A 13780-nucleotide genomic window follows, 5' to 3' on the forward strand; every position below is an offset into this window, starting at 1 on the left:
CTTTATAGAAGCTCATCCCTGAAAGGGCTGTCAGGTTTGATGGCTGAGTGTGAATCAACAAGGTGTATAGAGTAGCATTTTCACCAAGCACAGTTAACATATATGCATTCAGTCATTCAAAGAAAAGAGCCTAAAGTATATCAGGCACTAATGCTAGAGGGTGGGATACTACAGTTAAAAGTCGGAAAAGGTTCCTGCCCCCTTGAAGCTCATATTCTAGTGTGTGAGCCAACAATAATTACAAATTGTCACAAGTTACAAAGCAGATGGTTCATTCAGATGTTGAAGCTCATATTCTAGTGTGTGAGACAACAATAATTACAAATTGTCACAAGTTACAAAGCAGATGGTTCATTCAGATGTTGCAAGGGCAGTAGTTACATCAATGTTACTTCTGCTTGGTGACCAGAGAAGGTCTCTATGAAGAGCTGACAGGTTAATGGAGACGTGGAGGAGGAGAAGGAGACATCAATATAAAGAGTCAGTGGATATAGGGAAAGGCCTAGGATGTGTGGTTAGGCAAAGACATACGAGATCAAAGAAGAACATGAATGGAAAATGAGGAGGGTGTGGTTTGTCACACCCTCAGTTGCACAGCTGGAATGGGGTGGATGGAGGGACAAGTCATAATGCAGCTGAGGAAGTGTTGCTGAACTCACACATGACAGAGGGAGGCTCATGCTAACTGTGTCTCCTCACCACCCACTTCTGTGTCTCCGCTCTCCTTCACTCGTGAATGGCTCTGATGGCCACCGCATCTACTGGAATATCTTTTCTCTGTTATTACTTTATATTTCAAGTGCCTGTGGCCTCATTTCCCAAACAAATTATAAAGGTCCTTGAAGGTGGACTATGTATAATCTCTCTCTATTTCTCAGGGCATCCACTCGCCTGGTGTGCAGTAGATACTTAATATTTGTTTGAATGGATGAAGATGTTGATAGCGAGAATGTATGTAGGTCAAGAATAGGTGTGAATGTTGTTAGCGGCACCAATCTGGGGACTAGTCTAAAGTGGTTGACATAGTGTTTCAGTAAGTCTGCTGTCACCCGACCCCTGGTTAGGTGGTCAAAACTAGTAGAAGTAACAATAGAAATAGCGTTATTCTCATTTCTGTTCCCCCCCCGCCCCCAGCCTTTGAACACTTGCTTCAGTTGCATCTGACTCTTTGCAAACCTATACAGGTGGACTGTAGCCCACCTGGCTCCTCTGTCAATGAGATTCTCCAAGCAAGAGTACTAGAGTGAGTTGCCATGGCCAGGGGATCTTCCCGACCCAGAGATTGAACCTGCATCTCTCATATCTGCTGCACTGGCAAGTGGATTCTTTACCACTGGCACCACCTGATGTTAAAATAACTGCTTCTTAGTGAAAGTCACTCAGTTGTGTCTGACTCTTTGCGACCCCAAGGAATTTTCCAGGCCAGAATATTGGAGTGGGTAGCCTTTCCCTTCTCCAGTGAATCTTTCCAACCCAGGGATCGAACCCAGGTCTCCCACATTGCAGGCAGATTCTTTACCAGCTGAGCCACAAGGGAAGTGGCTCAGAATATTGGAGTGGTAGCCTATCCCTTCTCCAGGGGATCTTCCTGACCCAGGAATCAAACTGGGGTCTCCTGCATTCCAGGCAGATTCAACCCACTCCAGTATTCTTGCCTGGAGAACCCAATGGACAGAGGAGCCTGGGAGGAGTCCATGGGGTCACAAGAGTCAGACATGACTGAGTGACTTTCACTTCTTTACCAACTGAGCTATTAATAACCTCTTAAATTTTCTCTTTCCCTAGACTATACTTAATGGGTGAACTAATTTCTTTTAAAATAAAGATTCATGTTAATTTCAACTTGAAGACCTATCTCTGTAGAGTACTCTGAGCATGGAGGAACAGGTCAATCACCTCAGCTTCCTCCAGGAATGAGTAATTACAGAACAGTCTTCATCCACTGCATCGTCTAGTGAAAGATTTTCCAAAACAAAGAACAAAACAAAGCAAAACAAAAAGCATAACAAAAACAAAAGAACACATTTCAGTCATTGTCTGAAACAGGCAATTATTAAAAGTTTTCTATTGGGCTAGATGCTGATAATTTGAAAGCAATTGTAAAAACCCACAATGCTGGATTTGAAAGAGATCTTGGTTACCGAGTCCAACCTATAATTTTTCCAGTAAGGACACTGAAACCTAACATCAGAGATTTGGTCAGTAATCCTATTGAGTTAGGATCTGAGCCTCCTGATTGCTAACCTAAAGCCCCAACTGTCAATTTCCACAATTGCTTCATAACAGAATTTAAAGCAAAATAGGAGGAAATGTGTACACCTAGTTGTTATAATTTTAAAAAATATATTGGTTATATCTTAAAACAACTCATTTTACAGACAAAAATGTTGAAACCTAGAGATGTTATAGTGTGATACAGTTCTCAAAATATGTCTGACTTTAAATCACTGGTTACACTTTGGCTTTTTTAACTCTTTAAAGAGAATTTTAAATTCCCTTCTCTTAAACATTGTTTAAAAATACCAATCTTCTCATGTTAACCATTTTGGCAAACTTTAGTCTTTATATTAGTTCAATAGAGGACAGAAATGGTAGGGACCTAACAGTAGCAGAAGATATTAATAAGAGGTGGCAAGAATACACAGAAGACCTGTACAAAAATGACCTTCACAACCCAAATAATTACAATGGTGTGATCACTCACCTAGAGCCAGACATCTTGGAATGTGAAGTCAAGTGGGCCTTAGGAAGCATCACTACGAACAAAGCTAAGTGGAGGTGATGGAATTCCAGTTGAGCTATTTCAAATCCTGAAAGATGGTCTTGTGAAAGTGCTGCACTCAATATGCCAGCAAATTTGGAAAACTCAGCAGTGGCCACAGGACTGGAAAAGGTCAGTTCCCAAAGAAAGGCAATGCCAAAGAATGCTCAAACTACCGCACAATTGCACTCATCTCACACACTGGCAAAGTAATGCTCAAGATTCTCCAAGTCAGGCTTTAGCAATCTTTGAACTGTGAACTTCCAGATGTTCAAGCTGGTTTTAGAAAAGGCAGAGGAACTAGAGATCAAATTGCCAACATCCAGTGGATCATCAAAAAAGCAAGAGAGTTGCAGAAAACCATCTATTTCTGGTTTATTGACTATACCAATGTCTTTGACTGTGTGGGTCACAATAAACTGTGGAAAATTCTGAAAGAGATGGGGATACCAGACCACCTCACCTGCCTCTTGAGAAACCTGTATGCAGGTCAGGAAGCAACAGTTAGAACTGGACATGCAACAACAGACTGGTTCCAAATAGGAAAAGGAGTACATCAAGGCTGTGTATTGTCACCCTGCTTATTTAACTTATAGGCAGAGTACATCATGAGAAACGCTGGGCTGGAAGAAGCACAAACTAGAATCAAGATGGCTAGGAGAAATATCAACAACCTCAGATATGCAGATGACACCACCCTTATGGCAGAAAGTGAAGAAGAACTAAAGAGCCTCTTGATGAAAGTGAAAGAGGAGAATGAAAAAGTTGGCTTAAAGTCCAACTTTCAGAAAACAAAGATCATGGCATCTGGTCCCATCACTTCATGGGAAAGAGATGGGGAAACAGTGGAAACAGTGGCTGACTTTATTTTTCTGGGCTCCAAAATCACTGCAGATGGTGATTGCAGCCATGAAATTAAAAGACACTTACTCCTTGGAAGAAAAGTTATGATCAACCTAGACAGCATATTAAAAAGCAGAGAATTACTTTGCCAACAAAGGTCCATCTAGTCAAGGCTATGGTTTTTCCAGTGGTCATGTATAGATGTGAGAGTTGGACTATAAAGAAAGCTGAGCGCCGAAGAATTGATGGTTTTGACCTGCGGTGCTGGAGAAGAATCTTGAGAGTCCCTTGGACCACAAGGAGATCCAACCAGTCCATCCTAAAGGAGATCAGTCCTGGGTGTTCATTGGAAGGACTAATGTTGAAGCTGAAACTCCAACACTTTGGCCACCTGATGTGAAGAGCTGACTCAACTGAAAAGACCTTGATGCTGGGAAAGATTGAGGGCAGGAGGAGAAGGGGACAACAGAGGATGAGATGACTGGATGGCATCACCAACGCGATGGACATGGGTTGGGTGGACTCTGGGAGCTGGTGATGAACAGAGATGCCTGGCATGCTGCGGTTCATGGGGTCGCGGAGTCAGACATGCCTGAGCGACTGAACTGAACTGAATTAGTTTGATGTCAGAGACAAGAGTAATACCTAAGAAGGGCTTTAATTTCCTCTTTAACCTTCTTCACTTACTGTAGACATTGTTATGGAATTATCCTTGGCTCCATCTTTATTGTAAGGAAAAACTAATTCTCTGTTCTCAGTGGCTTTCTCTGCTATAGGCATCTGTCCTTTTAACTTGAGATGAAAAACATAAGGAAATATAAGTCATGCTTCTATTCTTAAGTGTTCAAATGCCTCATATTTGTCTTTTATTTTATCCAAAAAAAAAGAGTCTTGTTCTACCAGTACTGTCCTTTCAAGAGCTGAGCGGACTTTCTAATTATGTATATCTCCTTCATTGCTACCTGCCTCCAGCTTTATATATTTTTAAAGAAACCTATTTTTTTTTACCATATTTTTCTTCAGTACATTAAAAATTTTTACCCCCCAAAAATGAATCATTAAAAAAAGTGACTCATGGCAGTTGCCTCCCATGAAGACACCAGTTTCTACAGCTAATGTCAAGATTGATGTTGTGTCTTTTACAAAATGACAACAAGCCTTACTACAAAGGAAAAATGCTACCCAAAGAAGGCAGTGGCTTATGACTCCTCTGCAGCTTTGTTTGTAATCCTACTCAAATGCCCCACGCTTCCAAGGGGACCACACACCTGGAATATTGCAATTTTAGAAAGCTTTTAAAATCTCAGTCAGAACTCACTCCTTTCCCAGAACTTTGCTTTCCTTGGTTTCTTTGTATCCCTTTGGAATTCATCAAGGCGCTCAGACATTTAGAAAAAAAAATGTCACTGAATAAATATTGAGTAATATGACCCAACTTTTGTGTTTTTAGACATGTGGCAACCAAATTAGTCAACCCAAGGCAAACAGCCTGAGGAATCATTGAATTTTCATAGCTTGGGTTTAGCTCTTGGCTGTCTTCCTTTTTCCTGTCTCTTTCTTTTTTTTTTTTTTAAACTCATTTTCAGTGAGATGACTTTTTAAAGGAGTAGGTTGCTTACCTGTCTTTGGGTGTTGGAATCTGCCTGCTTTCTGAAGGTTTCTTTTCAAAATTTGTATTGAGAAAGGAAAATTGCCTTGTTAGAGAGCCAGGAAATTGATTAGCAGTAAGAAAAGAGATCCAAATGGGGCTTTCGGGACTAACTCCAACACATGATTTCCATGTGCAATTTTGAGTCTATGGTCATACTTCAGTTCTTTTTAGTTTATGAAGTTTTTACTCATTTTTCATGCTCCCTAGATCTCAACGATGCTCCCCCATCAAACCTAACTAAGCCATAGCAACATATTTGTAAGTTTTTCTCACCATCTCCCCAGTTAGGCTGTGATAGAGCTCTTAGTGAGCACTTAGATACCAGCAAGCCACGAATAGAAGAAAAAAACAGAAGGAAAAAGGAAGAACAGCAGTGACTTTGACTAGTCCCTCTCCAGGGAAAAATCACAGTAGCCGTGGTAGCTGTGAAATCTACCACTTACACATTGATTGCTATGCGTCAGTCTGTCTGCCTGCTCCGTGTTTGTTGAATTTTCAAATGACCCTAGGAAGTACATAGTCTTTCTTCCATTTTATTGTTTTGAAAATTGAGGCTCAGAGAAGTAAAGTGTCTTACCCAAGTCCACACAGCTGATAAAGCAGCAGGGCCTATTGGAGAACACAGGTCATTCTGATTGCCAAGCCAGTGACCTCACTTCTCTGCTCTGCTGCACTCTCCCGATTATAGTGTAGTTGGCTCTCATTAAAACACTCTCATTTCCCACTTTTCTTGACATCCAGAAATGAATTGAAAAATGGGTAAATAAGTGATTAATCCATAGAGAAATTGGGAGTAGTTTACATATCTGAAGCCGGAATTTTATGTCTTTATCAAAGAGAAGGTACTGAGTTAGCCAAAATGTTCATGCTTTCTGTAACATCAGCTGGGCAAATCGGAATGAACTTTTTGGCCAAGCCAATATTATTGTGTACTCCTAAGATAATAGTTCTACTATATGAATATTTTATATCTGATTACTACTTTGTATTCACTGAGCATTGGAAAGAGCTTCAATTAAATACATAAACTTTGTACTCTGAAATTACAGCCTAAAATAGACCCAGAGTAATCTGGAAAGTGACAGCATGGGGGAAATTATCAACATAGTCCCAACAGAGCCACATGGGAAGGCTTGCTTTTTACCAGATATCCTCAAGATTCTGCTCAGGAGTCCTTTCAGAGAAATGTCTTAAGACAGTTAAAGTAGATAAGATGATGTGGATTGTGTTGGTATTTCTGACTCTGTGGCACTGGATTTCCTACAGAGGTAAAAGGAAATATATAAGGTGAAGTGAAGAGCAGTACACACTATTATGATGCCTCACATTCGCCAGTGTTTTCTATTTCAAATGAGACTTGGCTGTACTCAGAGAGCTTTCAGCTTGTACCTGAATCTGCATGAAACCACTATAGCTTTACACAGAGTCACTGATCCATCTTTTGGGTGAAATCCATTCAAAATAATGCTATTTCATACATTTCTAAAGCATTTTCTTCTGCAAAGAACATATACTCTCCAAATATTTAAGGTGTTTTAATGCTACAATCTAAGGTTTATGACTCATACTTGACTAAAAGTAAACCACGTGTATACCAAGTTGATGATAAAGGAAAAAATGTACTCATCAACAACCATCATGCAAAGGTCAGGTTCTGGCAGCCGAGATGTGATAATTCACCATAAGATGAATCACAGCTGTACGGTTGGACATTTGTATTGGCTGAAACCTGGCCACTCTCTTTTTTTAAAAAAACTTTTTATCTTGTATTGGGGTTTGGTTGTTGTTCAGTAGCCAAGTCGTGCCTGACTCTCCGTGATCGCATGGACCGCAGCATGCCAGGCCTCCCTGTCCCCCACCATCTCCCGGAGTTTGCCCAAGTTAATTCCGTTGCATTGGTGATGCCATCCAACCATCTCCTCCTCTGCCTCTCTCTTCTCTTTCTGTCTTCAGTGGGGCTTCCCTGGTAGCTCAGATGGCATTGAGGTAGAGCTGACTAATATTGTGATAGTTTCAGGTGAACAGCAAAGGGACTTGGCCGTACATATACATGTATCCATTCTTCCCCAAACTCGCTTCCCATCCAGGCTGCCACATAACATTGGCAGTATTGTTTCATTCCACTCCATTGGGGTGGAGTTCCCTGTGCTAAAACACCTGGTCCCTATTGACAGTTGCTGGCATTCAGTGGTGGAGGATCCTGGGTATGCTGCTGAGAGCTGGATGTGCTACTGAACTTGGCTTTGGTCACTGGGATGTGCTAAACTCAGTCTACAGTCATCCCAGTGAAGGACCTATGTGCCATTTATCGGAGCACTTATTAAAAGGATGCTGTCCTAATTAGAATTGGAGCTTAGTGTAACCAAAGAAACGCAAATGAATGCCACAGCTGTATCTCATTGCTTTTCATAAGCCTTGCAATAAAAGCTAAACAGTTTTTAGTGGCTTTTACAATTATACTTCCCTTCAATTTTCCAAAGGTTACAGGGCCTGAACCACACAAATCCCATTAAAGTAAGTAGCTGTTGTGCAATATAAGTTCCTTTGAAAACATTCTTCAATGCCCATAAAATGATCAGCGGGCTCCTCTGTAGATCCGCTTGCCTGCCATGTTTTCAACCAAAAGACAGATGACAGGCTTTGATGTGGTGGTTGGTTTCTGCTACTGAAGCTGGCGTTTTATCTTCTTGCATCAGATTTCTTCTCAAATGGATGTGACTCAGGCATACGAAACACATTTTTTTTTTCTTCAGATTTTATCCCTAAAATATGTTTTTGCTGTACCTTTAAATTACATTTGGCTGACCAATTTGGAATCTCAAGTCTCCCACAAGATACAGAGTGGGAGAGGGTCAGGGTCTTTGGGAGTTAACTGGAGCCCAAGTGGAGAGTACAAAGCCTTAGTGAGGAGGGATCACTGTCTGCTGTCTGGACCTCAAGCTTGAGGCTGGCACTCCTCCCTGTCTTTCCCCCCCTCCCTTTAGTGTAACTCCAGCAGTCCCAAGTAAAGTTCAGAGTGAATTTCAAGCTAGAGTCAAGAACAGAGCTATTGTTTCTCTTTAACTTCTCTGTGAAAGCCTGAAGGGTCTCCTCCCTAGAATTTAGAGCTTTCTTTTCTGAAGAGGAGCTTGATAAGTATTCTAACATCCTATTCCATTGGAAACTCCATTCTCTTTAAGACTCTTCCTCCTGTTTGTTTCAATTATTCATTATCTTAGATCTGCTTATCTTGTAGGAAATAAAAATGAAGGACTAGCTGCTTCATTTAGGGGCGAGTCAGAAGCACATAGCTCTCTCCCATCGCTAAATCTGATGATGAAGCTATTTGAAAAAAGAAACATGGTAAAAGAATGTTTTTTCCCTCCACAGGTAAAATTATCCAGGGACAAAAAGATAATGTTAACCTAAGTATTTGCTATGTGCTGTTAAAAAGACTAATTGGAATTCAGACATGATTCATCCTCTTAAACTTTAGGTAAATCACCAGGGTGGGTCCTGGTGCTCAGATAGTAAAGAATCTGCCTGCAATACAGGAGACCCAGCTTTGATCCCTGGGTTGTGAAGATCCCCTGGAGAAGGGAATGGCAACCCACTCCAGTATTCTTGTCTGGAGAATTCCATGGACAGAAGAACCTGGCAGACTACAGTCCATGGGGGTCACAAAGAGTCAGTCATGACTGAGCAACAAACACACACACAAATCACCAAGGTTCTAATTTTCTGAAATTATTTCTGTACCACAATACTCTTTCAAATTTTATTGTCTCTTAATTTATCAAAAGACCTTATGTCTTTTTTATAGAAATACCTGAGTGCATTGAGGTGATAAAACATTTGCATAGAAAGAAATGAATCATACTTTTTAAAAAATATTTGATTATACACTAAAATATGTATAGGAATTTAGATATGAAGGAATCAATATGGATTGGAGGTATCAGCAAATTTTATAAAGTAGAATTAAAGTGTGTCATAGGAAACATATTTTGCACTGTGTCCTAAAAGGAAAGAAAGAGAAATGCTAATCTGAATGTGGGGAGAAGATAGAAGATGAGGGTTTACTACTGTGTGCAAGTAACCCTGCACATACTTAACTGGTGAAGCAACGACTTACAGAGGCCTTTGAAATGGAAATCCAAGAACATCTCGATCAAAGTAGCTGTCCTAGATGAGAAGTGTTGCATTTTTTTTAATGGCTTTCCTGGCAGAAATAACATGTAGAACACACGGACCCCCTTCCTGAGACCCTCTTTATATGGCTAGTATGGATAAACCTTTTTTCCCCATACAGAGTTTTCCCAGGGTAGTGTTTATTTACTTATATCTCTGACTTAATTGTCTCACTCCTGCGTGGGGCGTCTATTGTCATTTGCACTTAAAAGTCAGGTGGAAATAGAAGTCCTGGGTTCCACACTACTATATATAGAATGGATAACCTACAAGGACCCACTGCATAGCACAGGAAGTGATACTCATATTTTGTAATGACCTATAAGGGAAAAGAATCTGAAAAATTATGTGTATATTTTTATACATATTGTATATATACTATATATTGCATATATAAGATACTATGTAATATATAAAATGTTATGTCACACATATACAATATTATATGTATAATATTATATAAAATACTACTATATATAAAATAATATATATAGAGAAAATTCAGATATATATATCTGAATCGCTTTGTGGTATGCCTGAAAATAACACAACATTGTAAATCAACTATACATAAAAAAAAAAAAAGAAGTCCTGGCTTCTAGCTCTGGCTCAGTTTCAGCTTGTATTGTGATTTGAGGCAAATCACATCATTCTTCTAGACCTCATTGACCTCGTCTATAAAATGAGAGGGTTGAATCACATAATTTCTCTGGTTTTATGTGGTGCCAATATTTTATGACTCATGAATCAAGTGAAAATTCACCTGTTATTAAGATAAACAGGTGATCTTATTTTTTTTGCTTGTTTTTGTTAGAAAGCATGACAATAACTACGTTCTTGAAATTTACACAATCATAACATAATCTTCCATAAAATCTGTAAACACCTTGGATTTGAAACATAATTTTGATAAATATGTATCCATGTACCCTGGTGGCCCAGTGGTAAAGAATCTGTCTGTCAATGCAGGAGACACAAGTTTGATCCCAGGGTCAGGAAGATCCCCTGGGAAAGGAAATGGTAACCCATTCCAGCATCCTTGCCTGTGAAAACCTATGGACAGAGGAGCCTCGTGGGCTGTAGTCCATGGGGTCATGACAGAGTCGGACGCGCGACTGAGTGACTCGACAACAACCACCACCCTGCGGTTATTCTGGACTTTGGTGAATCCTACCCGTTCCAGAATTCCAAGTGCGTGAAGCCGCTCAGTCATGTCTGACTCATGGACTATAGCCTGCCAGGTTCCTCTGTCCATGGGATTTTCCAGGCAAGAATGCTGGAGTGGGTTACCATTTCCTTCTCCAGGGGATCTTCCCAATCCAGGGATTGAACCCTAGTTTCCCACACTGCAGGCAGGCTCTTTACCATATGAGCCACCAAGGAAGCCCTTTCCAGAATTCCAAAGAATTAGCCATTTCCTGATGTCCAGTTGGCTGTCAGTATCCTTGAACAGCATCCTTCTGAACTGATCTTTTATCGTAGCTGTTTTTACGAGAAAGATAATATTCCAGCAATAATAAAAATATACTAGTTTCTCTCCGCTATGTTCAACCAGAGTTTATATGCTAAGTCTTTGTCACAGGTGTTTCAGATGTCTCCCATTTGTAAATGTGCTCTATTTTGCCCACATTTCCTTTCATGCCGCTGATGAGACTGTACTGGATCCTGTTCTGTGCTCCTGGGGGAAAACAGGGAGCTCGTAGTTTGTGATTAGTGAGCAAAGACAGACAAGCCCAGGGCTGCCGCTTAAGCTGTCTGCTGCTCCCTCACTGTCTCTTCCTATTATATTACACTTGTGCTCTGAAGGATGTTTACCAGAGCCACACTCCTTGGACCCCTGTCATTCGTGTGTCTTTTCTCACCTTCAACATGATCTGGACTGGTGTTTTCATTTGTTAAAAACAACAAGGACATTCACTGGGAAACTTCTGCTGGAATCCTTTCAGGTCATCACAGCTATTTATTCTCTGTCATAAACTATAATTCTCCATTTCCCTTACCCCCACATCAGGGGAGTTGGTGGTTTATGGTGGACAGTCAGTGGAATTTGAGTGAACAGTGGAAGATTTCAAAGAATGACTGAGAGATTCTGTAGCAGGTTGTAGCACTAAGAACAACACATAAAACCTTCTTGTTCTCCATCACAGTTTGGCAGTACAAGAAGAAATGGGCTTCCCAAACAGCACAAAGGATTTAGAATTTGTGGTTATACCTGTGAAAACAGTTCCTCTGAGGAAAGAAAGCAAATCATGGGATTGGGTTAATAAGGAATTTCCTTTATATGATTAAAATGGCCCAGGGTCTGTCTAATTGGTCTCAGTCTGGGATTGGTATGGAAGTTAGAGATTTTTTCAGACTTCTGTTTAACAGGAACATGAAATGCAGGTGTGGTGCTGTCATAAAGGCATGAATGACTGAGAGAGAGAGAAACCTGAAGTTCAAGACACATAGAACTGTAAACAAAAAGATTTGGAAAGAGAATGGGAGCAACAGGAATGCCTCCATATATTCAACCATGAAGGAGAATACAAATGCAAGGCAACAACCGAAAGATGTATGATCCTAGGTGTTTGAATTGTAGTGTTGACATTGTTGTAAAGTAATTTTTCTAATAGCTAAATGGTGGTAAAAATCAAGGGTGGTGTTGAAATCTTCCAGGCTTTGATTGTTGTTGCTGTTGTTCAGTCACTCCCAGAAATCCTGATAATCAAATTGGCTTCATTCTCAAGATGCCACTGATCTGACCTTCTTTCTTATTGAGAGTCTCACAGAAGTGCCTTCAAAGCAGGGCTCCTGGTTGAGGCACCACAATGGAAAGAACCAGAGAGGTGGTCGATTCTGAAGACAGCCATAAAGATGAAAGAATGAATGTCAGCCGCTTCTTAGACACTGAATGGGGGAATGGGGCTGAGATCATACGGTTTTTTTCCCTACAGAAACAGTTTCCTCAAGACAGGGAAAGTTTCACATTTTCCCTGGACACAAATTCAGCAAGCATGTACTGTATACGAGTGCTTTACCTCTCAGGAGGGAACGAGCAGTCTCTGTTCTGAGCTCCAAGGGCATCACTGGTGAAGCAGCACTCGTGAAGAAGGTGGTCTCTCATCAGATGTCTTGGAGGCCTCAGGTAGGCACAGAGAGATCTGGGCTGGGAGTTCCTAGATTTAAGCTGCACTTTGAATCCCCACCCAACTCTGGAACATGCCCCCAGTCTATAGTAATAACACTATAGCTCAGGTGTGGATCATTCCTCCTGGGACATCAGGATTCACCCTAGCAGTTTTCTTGAGTGTTTTGTGTGTTCATAGTTACAGAGGGTCAGGAGACTTCTGTTTTTCAGTGGCTCGGTCATGTCTGAGTCTTTGTGACCCTGTGGACTCTAGCCCTCCAGGCTCCTCTGTCCATGAAATTTCCCAGGCAGGAATACTGGAGTGGATTGCCATTTCCTTCTTCAGGAGGTCTTCCCAACCCAGGGATCAAGCCCATGTCTCCTATGTTGGCACGTGGGTTCTTTATCACTGTGCCACCTGGGAAGCCCTCAGGAGAATTTACATGTTGAAGAAAAGTGACTTGAGAGCTACTTCCATTGAATGTGGAACAAGTGGCCACATGCTCTTTCCCTCCATCCTCACTTTCACTCCTTGTATTTTCCTTCGAGATGAGTGGGAAAAGCGATGGGAAGTGTGAGTCTGGTTCATCAGGCAGAGCATGTGACTTGGGCCTGAGCAACTCGAGCTGTAAATCTCTGAGTACTGCAGGGGCTCAGCGGTGCCTTGGGTATGAGGGTAAGGGCTAAGACAATGTTAGCACAGCTGGTACCCTGCTCAGCCCCACAAATCCATCGCTCCTGCTGGACCGAGGGAGGGCGGCAGGACAGGATCACACTACTCTCTCACAGCCCGGGGCCGGCTGGACCAACTGGCCATGGTGCCTCTGGAGGAACTCTGAGAAAATCAAGGAGGAATCTTGATGGCTAAAAACTTGAGGACATGATTCTCCAAAGGTTCCTAAGACTTCAAAGCCCTAGAACTCAAATTTGGGGTGAAACTGGTTCATGGGTCTTTCAGGACTATTCTTGAGTTCTTAGTGAGTTCGAGGTCAGCATCAGCTGGGGTGGGTAGGTGTCGTAGCACTAGCCCTGATCTAAGCTGATGCCCTTGACGCCTAACTCAGCAACAGCATGGAGCCTTGAACAAACACAGTGAGGGATTATTTGCTTTTTCCAGGAAGATGCATGGGAAAAACTGAAATCCTTCTTATCTGTTTGAATATGGCTTTTCCTTTATAACTGCATTTGTGTTGATGTGGGTTTGTGGAGGTGACATAACCAGGGAATTGTTCAGCTCCTTGGTTAT

At 41.3% G+C, this 13780-nt stretch overlaps 1 protein-coding gene across 2 annotated transcripts in view; it reads left to right on the forward strand.

The window, feature by feature from the left end:
- The window catches only part of PRRX1 (paired related homeobox 1), a 79870-nt gene that overhangs the window by 47762 nt on the left and 18328 nt on the right, over positions 1 to 13780 (forward strand). The gene's annotated exons all lie outside the window — the stretch shown is intronic.

The sequence above is a fragment of the Ovis canadensis genome, chromosome 12, assembly GCF_042477335.2.
Source record: "Ovis canadensis isolate MfBH-ARS-UI-01 breed Bighorn chromosome 12, ARS-UI_OviCan_v2, whole genome shotgun sequence".
NCBI classification, from domain to species: Eukaryota; Metazoa; Chordata; class Mammalia; order Artiodactyla; family Bovidae; genus Ovis; species Ovis canadensis.